Source organism: Rattus norvegicus, chromosome 11 (assembly GCF_036323735.1).
Source record: "Rattus norvegicus strain BN/NHsdMcwi chromosome 11, GRCr8, whole genome shotgun sequence".
NCBI classification, from domain to species: Eukaryota; Metazoa; Chordata; class Mammalia; order Rodentia; family Muridae; genus Rattus; species Rattus norvegicus.
In genome coordinates, this window is record NC_086029.1 from 45,622,138 (window position 1) to 45,633,856 (window position 11,719).

At 45.1% G+C, this 11,719-nt stretch overlaps 1 long non-coding RNA gene across 2 annotated transcripts in view; it reads right to left on the reverse strand.

Annotated features, from left to right (window-relative positions):
- Nucleotides 1-7,611: 7,611 nt before the first annotated feature.
- The window catches only part of LOC134480976 (uncharacterized), a 21,933-nt gene continuing 17,825 nt past the window's right edge, over nt 7,612-11,719 (reverse strand). For both annotated transcript variants that reach the window (XR_010056070.1, XR_010056071.1), the window contains exon 3: nt 7,612-7,795. This is a non-coding gene — a long non-coding RNA (uncharacterized LOC134480976). The remainder of the gene's footprint in view (nt 7,796-11,719) is intronic.

The following is an 11,719-nucleotide window of genomic DNA, read 5'->3' on the forward strand; positions in this document are numbered from 1 at the left end:
GGTAATACACGCATTGGTAACCTGTAACCAGGGTGAAGGTCGTAAAGGATAATGGTTCACAGTGTCAAATCATTGGACACATGGAGCTGGAAACAAGTTTCTGTGGATTAAATGCTTGCCAGCAAGCATGAGGACCTGGATTCAAATCCCCAGCAACTGTGTAAGAGTGGAGGTGCATGCCTTTAACCCCAGTGCTGAAAGGACTGAGACAGGTGGTTTGGGGTATTGCTGGACAGCCAATCTGGAAGAAGTGTGAGCTTTAGGTTCAGTGAGAGCATCCCCCTCCCAGAGAAAATAAAGCACGTGGTGATGGAGCAGGACGCCAGATGCCTACCTGTGGTCTTTATGCAGGAACATCAGCCTCCCTTAGATACACATGAACAAACCCACAGACATGCACACCCGATTTAAAATTTTCTCTCTCAATTCTTTTCTATGGAGGAACAAAAAAGGTTTTGTATATACATGTATATATGTAGGTACTAAACCAGAAACATAGCTTCACCCACGTAATTATCTTAAGGATGTTAATGTTGGTTAATCCAGACATGATGGACGATGTCCACCATCCCAGTACAGGGTAAGACAGGATGATCACACATCAACGCAAAACCACGGCTCCCATCTTACAGGGACAGGAGTTTATTCTGGAGCTATGTTCAGTGACCATGTCCCAGGACACATAGATTTATGCTACCCCAAATTCCATGTTTCAATGTGGGAGGAGCTTCGTGAAGTCTTATAGTTTTGTAGAATAAATGCGGTCATAAATCAAGGTAAGTTTAAAATACATTGGTAGGTAATCAGAGAGGCAGATATATCAAGAAGGGGGTGTACTTTTCTGTAGGCCTAAAATGGTATCTGAAGACATCCTTAGTGTTGGAATTGATCAAAGCCAGTGGTCAGCTGGATTAATAGATTTCAAGTCACAGGACGTTAGCTTTGACAGAGGTAGGCAAGGAACAGCTGTCCCAGGGAGCAAGAGAAAGCTATTAGCCTTTGCCCGGCCACATTTCCACCTCTCCACAGTACTGTAGTTCTGATAGCCAACCTGCCTCTCCTCTGCAAACACTGCTTCTCTGCAGGAGTTCTCATTCACAGCCACAAGTTCAAGGCCATCCTGGCCTATACAGTGGTTTCCAGGTTATAAAAGGAGACCACATTTCACCATCTGTTTGAATCCCCCACAGAGGTGAGACAGAATTATGGTGGATCTAACTTCAACGACCTCAGAAGATGCTTTTTGGTTCCCAGACAACCCTGAGAGAGTACTGGAATTGTTTCTCTCTGTGGCAGTCCCAGGGCACTTTCTACTGAGCCCTTGAAGGCTGAAAGGCTTCCAAGGACTGCCATGTCCCTTGTTGCTATTTACATATGAAAGCAACACACATTTACATGCCACCCAGAGTTTTAAACCAAAACACAGCTCTGATGTTAAGGCCTGGTTTTCTATTGCATTTCCCTCAGAACCAAAGCCTGTCCTTTTGCACCTCATTAAATTCTTGGACTTTTTCATTGCCCCTTCTTTAATTCAAGAACATAGTCTTTGGTCACAAGATTGTCGATGACAATAAAAATGTGGGGATAAATCTTCAGATGGCCAGGGAAATGTGCAGTCATAGTTGCTGAGGTCTCAGTTATGAAACTTCAGAAAGATTTATCTCCACTGATTACACAACCCCTCTGGCTTGTCTAATTAAAACAAACATCCATCTCACCATCTACCCATCCATTCATCCCTCTGACCATCCATCCATCCATCCATCCATCTATTCATCCATCTCACCATCTCTCCATCAACTCATCCATTCATCTTCATCCATCCATTCATCCATCTCACCATCTCTCTATCAACTCATGCATTCATCATCTATACATCCATCCCTCCATCCCTCCATCTCTCCATCCATCCATCCATCCATCCATCTATCCATCCATCCATCCATCCAACCATCTATTCATCCATCTCACCATCTCTCTATCAACTCATGCATTCATCATCTATACATCCATCCATCCATTCTTCCATCCATCCTTCATCCATCCAACTCTCTACACGTGCAGCCGTCCGTCCATCTTATCAGCTAACCTGTTTATTCCTCCATAACTATTCCTGGTATTAGAGTAGAGAGAGAGAGAGAGAGAGAGAGAGAGAGAGAGAGAGTGTGTGTGTGTGTGTGTGTGTGTGTGTGTGTGTGTGTGTGTGTGAAGATAGACAGGAAAGTTATTTCTGTGAACTCATGCCATATATACTTGGCAATCCTGTCTCTGACTCCCACTCTCTCTGCAGGAGAGATGTAGGTGTGAACCAATACACTGACTTTTCACATGAGTTTGGGGAATCAAATCCAGGCTATGAGGCTTATATAGCTAGTGCCCTTACCCACAGAGCCATCTCCCAGCCCTATATTTATTGTTAAAATAGTATCTTCATCTGACCTTGGTTTTCATCTGCCCTAACCTCTTCCTATGCCATAATTCTATCCACTCTCTTTCATCAGTTTTTAAATCTCTCTACAGAAGTAAAGAAGTGGTCTAAATGTCCACATAACATATTTACTTTGTCCAATTAGGTCCATGTCTAACTAGTGGGCCAACCATGGAATAGTCACAGCTTCTCAACAAGACTTCCACTGATCAAGTGAGGAAGATGTGAAGGGAACAAACCATGGGGAATAGAAGAATCTTAAACTATGGAGAAAAATAGGAAGGCTTCGACTACAAGTAGTGTGCAATGAATGATGTGGTGTCTTTCAGCTAAAATCTCAGGGCCTACATTTAGGTCCCAACCCAAGCCACTGTGAGTTGAGCCCCGCTGAGTCTTTTCATTTTGAGGAGAATCACGTTCCTTCTTCAACTCTTCATTTCTTCTTCTTGAAAAGAACCCAGAACCCTTCTTGAAAAAAGTCAGAGAGAACTCATGAGTGTTTGGAAATGATTTACAGAGGTGATGCCTCCAAGTTGCCATAACTAATGAGGATCAGGAGACCACTTGCCTCAATTTTCTCAGGACTCCGGGCTTTCCGGGATAGTGGACAAAGAAGTTGCCCTACACTAAAAGAAGCCTCTCCACCCAAGATATGCTATCCCACCTCATCTCCCCAGAATATACGAAGAATATTTCCAATGTTTTATTTCTAATATGAGTTTTAGGTTCTCTGTCATCCCAACCTTTGATTGACAGGTGGGTTTGATCTCTGCATTATAGTGGTTCAGCATTTGTTTTAAATCTTGCATTAGGTTCTAAGTTCTCTAAGGTCAGAGGTCAGCTGGTTTGGAGTCCCAGAACCCAGCCCACTTCCTCCCAATTCCACCCTCTGTTCCAGTACTACCCAACTATGTTTCTGAAGCAGACACAGTTCTGACCACGGGGCCACTGATGAGTGAAGTTATTCCTTACCGAGGGACTGAACAGGCAGAGACGGGGTGATCACACTGTGTGGTTTGGACATGATTTGAGTATGTCCCCAACGGGCTTGTGTGCTAGAAGTTTGGTCCCCAGTGTGGAGATGTGGGGAAGTGGTGGGGCCTTTAAGAGGTGGGGCCTAGTGGGAAATGATTAGGTCATTGGGCAACACCCTTGGAAAGGATTAATGCAGAATGAGTAAGTTCTCTGGAGAGTGGGTTGTTGCAACCCTTATAATACAAGGCAAGACCAACCCATGCCTTGGCCCTCTGGCTGTAACTTTCTCCCTTTCTGCTTCTCTGTCAAGCTATAATGTGGCAAGAAGACCTGCACCAGACCCTGTACAGATATGATTGCCTAATCATGGACTTCTGGTCTACCAAACTGGAAGATATAATCTTCTCATTGTAAATATCCAGCTCCAGGTACTTCATCACAGCAACTGAAAACAAATTGACACACACTCCCTGGGAAGACAGATGAATTTCATAAGACACTGGTGTAAGGATGACCTTTCTATGTCTCCTAGTCTGTCCATTACTGTTGTTGGTTTTTGTTTTTGTTTTTTTTTGTTGTTGTTGTTGTTGTTGTTTTTTTGAGAAACTCTTCCTTATAACCTTTTTCTCTTGTGAATGACTCAGAACCCTTTCAAATCAAGCATTTATCTCTTTTGGCTTTTCCCAATTACTCTTTACAAGACAACCCCTGAACTTTCCATGAAAGTTTGGGAATCAAGCTGGTATTTGTTGGGAAGAAGGTAAAAAGTGGCTTGGGAAATAAGAATTTCTGAATAATAATGCTCCACTAAAATAATATGTTTTATAAACACCTTATAAGCATGCTTGACAGATATTCCCTGATGACTTCTCTGTCACCTAAGTGGGTGGTGCTGGGTAGAGATTGGATGTGGGTTGAAAACATCTTATAGGGATGGACCAAGCCTTAGAAAAGGACTCTCGGACAACCTGTGAGAACTCAAAGTAAGCGAGAGTGGGAAGCAGGCCTTACTTTCTTGCTTGTACAACCACAAGGCCTAGAGGCAGCCTTCTATGCTGGCACATGTATGGCTGCACATCTGCATGGGTATAACGAGTGCATGTTACCATTCACTAGTGTGGGTTGCTGTCTTACTCACGGCTACTATTGCTGTGATGAAACACTATGACCAAAGAAATGTGGGGAGGAAAGGGGTTATTCAGCTTAAATTTTTATGTCACAGTTCATCATCAACCTGGAGCAAGAGTTGATGCAGAAGTCATGAATGGGTGCTGCTTGCTGGCTTGCTCAGCCTACAGTTTTATAGAGCCCAGGACTACTTTTCTGGGGGATGACACCACCCACAATGGGCTGGGCCCTCCTCCATCAATCACTAATTAAGGAAATGCCTTACGGGCTTGTCTACAACCCAATGTGACAGAGGTACTTTCTTGATTGAGGTTCCCTCTTCTCAGATGGCTTTAACTTGTGTCAAGTTGATATAAAACTAACCAGCACAGTCAGTATAATGATATAATGATATAAAAGTATCCAGCACAGTCAGTATAATGAAAATGAAGGCCATGGAGTTGGGGCACTGGGCAAATGATTGAGTCTGTCTCGGTGTTACAGTTTCCAGCTTAGCCCTTCATGGAGTTCTTGGGAGGGCTATCCCAGAGCCTGGCACATGCAGTTCACACTCCCTAACCCTTTTATTATCATAGCATGCTCCGACAGGTGCTGAGATTGGCATGAAAGCTCATGTCTCATGAGGGGTGAGCGCAGGCACCGACGGTGAACCGGCTTCAGTGTTTGGATCTGTCATATTACATTTGAAATCTATACTGAAATCAATGTGTAAAGGTCCCCTGAGAGAACTGGAGGGGTGTGCAAGAGGAGTGGAAGCATATGGTGGGCTGAATGCTGGAGTCTGACTCCGGTGATAGAAACAGGCTGGGGAAGAAATTCATCTTTTCAGCTCTGTCAGTCACGAATAGTTTCCAAATGTTGACATTACGCATGATACTAATATACTATAAAGGATCTGTGTAAGACTGGAAAAACACAAACACACCCTGCAAAGCCAAGTTCTACTCAGGTCCCTTAGGGCTAGGAGCAAATATTCACATCCAGCTCTGAATAGAGCCTGCAGCAGCCCATACCAAGAAGCCATAGCAGCCATCATCTACAGATGTGGCCACACCTGGGCTCTTCCAAAGTCAATTTAGTCTCATTACCTCAAACATCTTATTAGGGATGTATCCCACCTTTTTCCACGATGAAGGACTTTTATTTGCCTTTTGCCTCCCTTATGGGATTACTAGGGTGTGATTGGTCCATATGGAGAATAAAGGACCATTTCGTACTCTCCAACCGTGGACGAGTTATTCTGGCTGAGAGCAACCTTTTAAGTCAGGGGAAGCCACGCTATCCAGCCAAAGTACAAAACGAACTCGCAGAGAAGCCCCTAATGCATTATGGAACACAGGGCAGAATCCAGCTGACGGTGATGCTAATTTTCTGCTTTTGTCAATGAAAACCAGACGCCAGGAGGACTGGCTCTGGAGACCGGAGAGTCTTCCCGAGTTGCCACATGGCAATATCAGAGAGCTGGTATGCCTGGTGGGTGAGGTGGGGGAACCATGTGCGGGCAAGGGCTGGCTCTCTTATTTTCCTTGGCACAGTTTATGGAAAAGTCAGAGAGAATGAATTTCAAACGATGGGTCAAATCTCAAGATCTGAAACACATTTATTCCATCCTGGAGGTCTCCTGCTTCCATGGAAATAATTTTGATAAGTTTGCAGGTATGTTACTCATAGAGCCCCATGTAAAAATATTTTTATTTCAGCCATTTGCCGTGCACTGAATCTTTTAAATTTTGTATAATTATGGGGGAGGGGGTGAAAGTGGTTGTAAAGGAGTCCCCCCAGTTTGAGTTTTGTTTTCCATTTCTCTTTGGCTGTGTAGTCTAGAAGCTTGCTCTCACAGGGTGGCTGTGATGGGACCTCTTTCTGCTCAGGGGCCTCTCACCCCTTCATTCTAATTTTTTGCTTACATGGGCAACGTATGTCGAATAGTTGACATGTGGGTGCCTGATGTGGAAATAACAGGTTGCTTGATGGCAAACTATAAGAAATTAGCTGGATGGTTGAGTGTTCATTCACAGCGGTAGAACATTGTGTGTGTGTGTGTGTGTGTGTGTGTGTGTGTGTGTGTGTGTGTGTGTGAGGGGGGGGCAACAGACAGACAGCAGACAGTAGACAGACAGACAAAGGATGACCTCAGGTGTCATTCCTGAGGGGTGTGTGTGTGTGTGTGTGTGTGTGTGTGAGAGAGAGAGAGAGAGAGAGAGAGAGAGAGGCCAACAGACAGACAGACAGCAGACACACAGACAAAGGATGACCTCAGATGTCATTCCTGAGGGGTGTGTGTGTGTGTGTGTGTGTGTGAGAGAGAGAGAGAGAGAGAGAGAGACAGAGACAGAGACAGAGACAGAGAGAGACAGAGAGAGTCAGACAGAGACAGAGAGACAGAGACAGAGAGACAGAGACAGAGAGACAGAGACAGAGAGACAGAGACAGAGAGACAGAGACAGAGAGAGACAGAGAGAGGCCGACAGACAGACAGACAAAGGATGACCTCAGGTGTCATTCCCAAGGAACCACCCACCCTAGGTTTTGAGATAGAGTTTCTCACAGGACTGGAGTTCTCAGTGTAGGGTCAGCTGCCTGGTCATTGAGCACTGGTCTTTGTCCTGTCTCTGCCTCCCCAGCACTGGGATTATAAACGCACATCGCCATGTGCCTGGCTACTCTACAAGAGTTCCGGTTACAACACAGATCCTCACACTTGCAGGTAAGCATTACACAGACTGAGCTGTTCCCCAGTCCCAGAATAACTACCTTCTAAGGACATCAGGCTTTTGGGAAATGGAGCGGATGCCCAACTAGAAGCAGGAGAAAGAGTGCAGAGGTCACCAGGAAATGCAGTTCCCACACCCTCTTGGATGGGCATAGTTACAAAAGATGACTTCTTGTTGTAGATATTTTAAATTTTTTTATGATGCTGGAATATCATCCATTTTGTGATTAATCTTTTATCCCAGAGCTTCCATTGGGTTGTGTTTCAAAGGAGGAGCTGTGTGCTTGCTGGAGCCATACGAGCCCTTGAACTTCTGAGAATAATAAAGTATCTCTCCCCCTATAAAACTTGTACTTGCAACAAGGCCGACTCTTGATGCCTTTATTTAAGAGGTCTCTACAATTAGGACCCACACAAGCCCATCCAGATGAAAATATCCAAACGATTATAAAAACACGAAGCTGACGCAAGCAGTTCCGATGCCTTCGTTTCTGCGTCAAACACCTCAACAGTCATGGACGGGCTTGCTCTCCAGGACCTTGGTTCTCCACCTTTGGTATAGAACACCCGTATTACATTGGTGACTTCTCAGGATAACTGCATACATTGTGTTTTGCTATAAAAAAACAGCATCGCTGGAGCTGAGGAGGTAGTTAGTTCATTGGTAAAGTATGAGGGCTTAAGTTTGATCCCCAGAACTCATGTTTTTGAAAAGCAGGGTGAGGCGGAATTTTCTTATAATCCCAGCACTGTGCAAGAAGAGACAGGGGGACTGCTGGGGTTTTGTGACCATCCATCTTATAATAGTTGGTGAATTTCAGACCAGGGAGAGACCGTGTCTCTAAAATCAAGATGGGCAACAATCTAAGAAACAACAAGTGAGATTATCTTCTGACTTCCACAGGTATAAACACATATGTAGATGTTTGTCGGCATGTAGGTGTATATATAGCCAAACATGTACCAGCACATATGCACACAAACAAAACAACCACGAGAAAAGACTTTCATCCCAGGGGTAGAAAGGACCCTTGATGACCTCTGGTTCTGCCTGGTGCTGACGAATCACAACTGTGGTTCTCCTGGGAGTCCTATGACTAGGCTGCCACACTCAGCCCACCCCACATCCTGTGTCCATCCTTGTTGGCCAAGGAGAGAGGCAGTCATTCATTACCCCTCAGCTTTCTCTTGTTTCTAGACAAAGCGGCCACAGAGGGGACGGGAAGACCAAGCTACATAAAGACGTTTCCTCTCTGTGAGGATGCTCAGAGCACAGCATGTTCCAGTCATACAATGGACCCATGGGAGTGCTGGAGGTGTCTCTTTCCCCTTCCTACGGTCTACATAGAAGACGGATTTTTGGACATATCTCCTGAGAAAACCATACAGGACAGAAAAGTAGGCTGTGTGTCTAACGTAGGGTGTAATGTATCTAAACCTGACCTAGGAGATCTCTGCCCTTCACCCTAGGATTCTGGGAAATGACAGTGTCTTTGGAATATCAGGTCTGGTAGGAGTAGCCTCGTCTGCCTGCTGGCTGTGAGCCACATATAGGCACACTTGTTTCAGGAGGAGGAGGTCTGAGGGACTTCATCAGGCTTTGGGATGGGGCCTATGGGCCACAGGCTGAACCTGCTGAAGGGCTGGCCATATAGGTCTCCAACTTTATTAAAGTTGTTTCAAGTCTACAATTAAGACTGTGATGCCCTCGGCTGAATTTACTCTGTATCATTACCCGGAATACACTGTAGCCACGGGTAGGATTCCATTAAGGGAGTTGTAGGGTCTTCCTGGAGTACAATCAAAGCTGAGGGCATTGACTCTAAGAACTGTCGTGAGACATGAGGGGCCCTTGTAGACACACACCATCCTCGTAACCCTGCAGCTGCGGCAGTGTCTCCTATGTGGTCTCCCAAAATCTCACATTCTGACCTGCAGAAGCCTGGTTATTCCTCGGCTCTCTTTTGTTTATTCTGAGACAGTTTCCTGTAGTCCAAGCCTAGATTCACACTTACTAGTAGCTTTTAACTTCCATCTTCCTGCTCCCATGTCCAAAGCACAGGCTCTGGCCACTCACGCTTACACGGTGCTGGAGACTGAATCCAGGACCCCAGGCATCCTGGGCCGGCGCTCTACCACACTCTTTTATACACATGGTATCTATCCTCTGGTGGCTTTTGTTTTGTTTTGTTATGTGCTTAATTTAAATTAGAAATTAATTTTAGATTGGGGTGATGGAAGTGTGTGTGTGTTTGAGTGTGTGTGTGTATGTGTTGGTGTATGAGTGTGTTTGTGTTGGTGTGAGTGTGTGTGCAGGTGTGAGTGTATATATGTATGTGTGTATGTTTATGTGAGTGTATGTGTGAGTGTATGTGTGTGTATGTTTATGTGAGTGTATGTGTGAATGAGTGTATGTGTGTGTATGTTTATGTGAGTGTGTACGTGAGTGTATGTGGTGTGTATGTGTGTTTGTATGTGAGAGTGTGCATGTGTGTATGTTTGTATGTGTGTGAGTATATGTATATATGTGTGTATATGTGTGAGTGTGTATGTGTGAGTGTATGTGTGTGTATGTTTATGTGAGTGTGTATGTGAGTGTATGTGGTGTGTATGTGTGTGCATTTGTATGTGAGAGTGTGCATGTGTGTATGTTTGTATGTGTGTGAGTATATGTATATATGTGTGTATATATGTGAGTGTGTATGTGTTTATGAGTATGTAGTGTTTGTGTGAATATGTATGTGAGAGTGTGTGTGTGACTGTGTATGTGTACGTATATGTTTTGTGAGTATGTATGCATGTGTACATGTGTGTGAGTGTGTACATGTTTGTTAGTACGTGTGTGTGTATGTGTGCGAGTATATGTGTATATATGAGTGTGTGTATGTGTGAGTGTATACATGTGTGTGTATGTTTGAGTGTGTGTGTATGAGTATTTGTATGTGTTCTTTGTTTGCTTGTATTTGCCACCTGTACTGTTAACAAGCATCCCACGACTGAGCTATACTCTCATCCCTGCTGTGGCATCTGAAAGGGTTCTAGTGAAGTGTGACTTAGCATGAGTCTGTAATTAATTCTGTTTACAAGAGAGGGAGGCGGGAGCATCAGGAGTTCAAGACCAGGTTAGACAACTCAGTGAGATCTGGTCTTTGAGTTAAACAGAAAACGAGAAAGTAAGGACGCTTGCCCTCACAGCTCTACAGAACAGCGTCATTCCAGAGGACTACCATGAAAAGTGAAGTCCTCTGAAGACTCTCAGGGCTGGCCTCCACAAGCAGAGTCCATCTATGGACAGTGCTAACTTAACCAAGCACAGCAGTTGGGGTTTAAACAACAGAAGTGTGTTTTCTTAACAGTTCTGGAACTTGGAAACATGAAGCTGAGGTGCAGAGGCCTGAGCTGCCTCTGCCAAGCTTATCAGGGAATCCCGGTTTCTCTCTTGGCTTCTGGTGGCTGCCCACTGTCTTTGCTCTCTGAGGCACATGGCTGCGTTGCTCTTTCTCCAGATCAAAGCTGCCCAGAGCTTCCTCCTGTGCCTCTCTCTGCTCACACGACATTTCTTTACTGCATCTCTTTGTCTTTATATTTTTCCTGATGGCACTCTGGCTTCCAGCCAGAGTCTTGGACAGGCAATATTTATACAAAGATTCCCACCCAGGCTGACAGCCTTTTATATACGGAAACCTCCATGGTATTGAACGAGAGGCCCAGTCTTCACATACACACATGCACACTCTCACATACAAACACACACACATATACACTGTCTGAACTAGCAACACCTGCAGTGACCCTGGGTGCGTTCTGAAACACTCGGAGTTAAGACTCCAGTGTCTATTTTCTTTGGAAGCACACAATTCAACGTGTAGCACCGTCGTCCCCCCTGACCGAGAGACAAAACCTCAGTGTCATCATTAATGACACTGGAGCAAAGCTGTCACCGCTTGGGAATAGATCAGAGACATAGCAAATATTCAAGTGCAGCACAAGCCAGCATAGGGCAGGCTCACAGCAGAGAAGTCTCAGGTCTCTGCGGGCACTGAGCCTAACCAGGCTTTCTTTTCCAACTCTAGGGAGTTCATTAAATCCTAAGGGACTCTTGCCACCTGTGTCTGCTCATCATGCCACTGGGTGCTGGGGGACTCAGGATCACAAACCAAGGGGGTATTGTTTCCCAAGAGGCCTCATCCATCAAGTGGGCTTGCCCAGTGAGTACGCCAAGACAACCCTCTTCCCACCTTGCCTTTCCCTGTCCTGACTTCCGCTTATCTGAGAACCTTTTGTTCAGGCTCATGATTATTCAGTGACTCAGGAACCCACAAGCTTTCCCTATGAAGCCAGACAAGACCAGCAAGCTCCTTGGACCACCTGTTCCAAGTTATTTCCTGTGTGGGCGGCCACTTCACAGGGCTGCAAATCAGAGTTACTGTAACAGCCTCTTCAAACCCCTGTGCTTTGAGCTGTTGGAACTAGAT